Here is a 4,122-nt window from a genome sequence, read left to right on the forward strand (position 1 = left end):
CAAGCGGCGCACTGTAGCAGTGCGCCACCGGGCCGGCCCAACTTCATCCTTTAAAAGGTGCAACTTAAGTCCACTTTCCTTGAGTGTGGGCTAGAGGTGGTGACTTGCTTCTAGTGAACACGGTGGAGTGACAGTATGCCACTTCCAATGCTAGGTCACAAAAGGCATTGCAGTTTTCTCCTTGTTCTTTCTTGGATCACTCTATTGGGACGCTCAAGCAGCCCCATGGAGAGGCCCACATGGTGAGGAACTGAGGCTCCCTGCCCACAGCCTGTGAGTGAGTGATCTTAGGAGCAGATCCTCCAGCCCCATTCAAGCCTTCAGAAGACTGCTGTGCTGGCTAACATCCTACCTGCAACCTAATGAGAAACCCTGAGTCCAAACCTCCATAGAAGCCAATTTTCTGACTTCTAATTCTCAGTACCTTTGTGAAATAGCAAATGTTTCTTGTTTTAAGCTGCCAAGTTTGGGGATAGTTTGTTACACAGCAGTTGGTAACTAATACACCTTGTTGTCACCATTGGCAATTTCTACTCCTGTTGTTTTCTCATTCTCCATCATCTTCAGTAGGTATCCCTCCTTCTCAGCAAATATTTCAATTCTTCATGGACTTTGCACGCCTAGAATGTGCTACAGCCTGCAGAGGGGCAATGTTCCCTGCAGTGACTTGCCACCACCTTTGTGAGAATGGCAGTATCCCTGGAAGTAGATGTGGCTCCTGCTCTTGATATAGAGATAATGACCTAACAGCACAAGTGTACTCACCTGTATGAGTATGCCAGCACAAGCAATTTACTGTAGTAAGACAGTAAGTTCTCATTAGGGAGATACATTTAACAATAATGAAAATAAACAATGTTTATTTGGTGCTCACAGTGTCCCTGGAATTATGTTTAGCGGTTTGCCTGAATTTTTTTTTTTTTTTAATACTCCTAACTGTCCTATGTGGTAAATACTATTATTATCTCTATCTTACAGAAGTGGAAATCTGGCATAGAAAGTTTAACTATATTGCTACATTGTTTTATATTGGACCAGAAATTAGTATTAGAGGCAGAACCAAATCCAGGAAACTTGATCAAAAGCTATTGACCCCAAGACATAACACAGCAGTCAGAGTGATCCTTTTACCACCTGAGTCAGATCATGTCACTCCTCTGGTCTCCATACCTCTGAGATTAGAAGGCAAGTCCTCACCATGCCTCCAGGACCCTACACAATCAGGCTTCTGTTCACTCTTGGCCTTATCCTGTCACTGCCCCATGTATTACATTCCAGACCATGGACCTCCTGCTCTTCTTTGAGCATGCCAGGCATGCTCCTGCCTCAGGGCCTTTGCACTGGCAGTTTCCTCTTCCTGGAAAGCTCTTCAGCACTCTATCAGGTTTTTGCTACAACGTCACCTTCTCAGTGAAGCGTATGCTCACCATTCTATGCTTCCCTCTGCTGCTCCTACATTCTCCTCACCATGCTTCATTTCTTTCCGTGGCACTCACCATTTTTTAGTATACCATATAACTCATCCATATATGACGTTTACTATTTATTTTATTCCCCCACCCAATACTGCTGGAAGACAAATTCACACAAAGAGAGGTGTTGTTTCCTGTCAAATTTGTTGATCCTAAGCACTTAGGGTGGTGCCTGGTATACAGTATATCTTCAATAAATAGATGTTGCATTAACATTGAATGAATTATATACTGCATCACATTAAAAAGGCCAGGGAGTTGTCTAACATTTTGTTCATGATTATTATTTTATTTCTCAGAGATTCTTGTGGGTCTTTGATGCTTATGAGTCCTCATTCTCTTAATGCAGTGGTTAAGACCATGGCTTGGAAAACTTTGGCCTATAGGTCAAGACTGGCCCACTTCCTGTTTTATGAATAGAGTTTTATTGGAACCCAGCCATGCTTATTTGTTTACATATTGTCTGTGGCTGCTTTTGCACTATAATAGGAGAGTTGAGTTTTTGTGACAGAGACTGTATGGTCTGCAACTACAATATTTACTATGTGGCCTTTTATAGAAAAAGTTTGCTGAACTCTGGACAAGACTGTTTTGGTTCAAGTCCTAAATCTGCCACTTAACACCATGTGTCTTTGGTCAAGTTATTTACCTTTCGTGTTCAGGAGTTTTCGTAATAGTACTTACTCAGGGATGCTTGCTAGGATAAGTAGGTCAGTAGATGTGAGGCATTTAGAACAGCACCTGGTACATAGTAGGTACTGAAATGTCGGCTATATGTACCATCTTCACCATCATCTTTGTGGTCCTCTCTCTGATTTGATGCTTCATTCCACCTCATTTTTGTTTCTCTATAAACAGGAGAGTAATGTCCCCATCACTGGCATGTCACAAGGACTGTATGACATAGACAGAGGCTCTGAAGAGCTGGGTCAGCACATGGCACAAACCCACAGTCACCTGTTTCCTGCCCCCCGCCCCCCACTCCCGCTTTACCCTCCTTTCTTGCATTCCTCCCGGGTATGGAAAGAGGACACTAAGCACACAGCAGGAGCCAAATTTACTTTGACCTAAATCTGAGTCTGGATCAAGACCAAATAGTTCCCTGCATGTGTTTTCAAGGCTTTCCTCACCCAGAGAAGGAGAAGGACCAGACTTGGGCCCAAATCAGCCCAGCCGAATGACTGCAGAATACGTTATGGAGTGTCCAAATTACTGACAAGAAAGATTAACATTTGCTACCTCGTCACTGAGTCAGGCACGTCATCAAATGGAGTACAGCTTTTGTCTCATCTCATCGTCACGTCTGTCCTGCATGGTAAGTGCTATTTTTATTCCCACTTAATTCATAAGACAACGTAAGGCTCAGAGAGGTTAAGTGACCCACCCACGGTCACGAAACTAGTGAGGGGAGGACTGGTATTGGTACTCTGACAGTTTGATTCCATACTAACTCACCCCCAATCCCCCACTGTGAAAAAATAAACTGTGTAATGCTTACAGGTCCAAGCAATATTGGAATAGAAGCCAGGACTGTAGGCCAGGGACCTCCTTGGCAGGAGTCTGTTTGCATGAAGGACCAAGGGGCTTCTTGAGAAGACAATAGAAACCAGCAGGAGAAAGAGGAACCCTCCCACACTGTTGGTGGGTATATTAGTCCATTTTTGTTGCTTATAATAAAATACCTGCAACTGGGTGATTTATAAAGAAAGCAAAATTTATTGCTTAGTTTCTGAGGCTGGGAAGTCCAAAGTCCATCTGGTGGTGGTGACAGTGGCTCAAGGGTCTCACATTGCAAGATGGTGGAAGCAGAGAGAGCAGAGAGAGAAAGAGTCTCCTCTTCTTTTAAAGCCATCAGAACCACGCCCCTGACCACCAGTTTTAATCCATTCACTACTGCACGGTCCTACAATCTATTCACTTCTTCAAGACTCCACCTTTCAATTATCATAATAGGATTTCCCACCCTCTTCACAGTAACAGTGGGGGCTAAGTTTCTGATACATAAAACTTGGGGGACACAATTCAAGCTTCAGGGAGTTTGGGGAAGACAGAATTCAATCCACTACAGTGGGATTGTAAATTAGTGCAGCCATTATGCAAAACAGTAGGGAGGTTCCTCAAACAGCTACAGGTAGAACTGCCATACAATCCAGCAATCCCACTGCTGGGTGCATACCCAAAGGAATGGAAATCATCATGTCAAAGGGACACCTGCACTTCCATGTTTATTGCAGCTCTATTTACATTAGCCAAGAGTTGGAACCAATCTAAATGTCCATCAATGGATGACTAGATAATGAAAGTGTGGTATATATACACTACGGAATACTACTCTGCCATAAAAAAAGAATGAAATTCTGCCATTTGCAGCAACGTGGATGAACTTAGAGAAAATTATGTTAAGTGAAATAAGCCAGGCACAGAAAGAGAAATACTATATGTTCTCACTCACAAGGGGGAGCTAAAAAAAAAAAAATCAACAAGGAAGGAAGGAAGGAAGGAGGGAGGGAGGGAGAGAGGGAGGGAGGGAGGAAGGAAGGAAGGAAAGAGATGCAACAACCACAATAATTCACTGAACTTTCAAAAGAAGAGAACAGAGCTGAGACCACCAGAGGCAGGAAAGGGGGGGGGGGGGTTAACAAGAAATTGG

The sequence above is a fragment of the Galeopterus variegatus genome, unplaced genomic scaffold, assembly GCF_000696425.1.
Source record: "Galeopterus variegatus unplaced genomic scaffold, G_variegatus-3.0.2 Scaffold1836, whole genome shotgun sequence".
Lineage (NCBI taxonomy): Eukaryota > Metazoa > Chordata > Mammalia > Dermoptera > Cynocephalidae > Galeopterus > Galeopterus variegatus.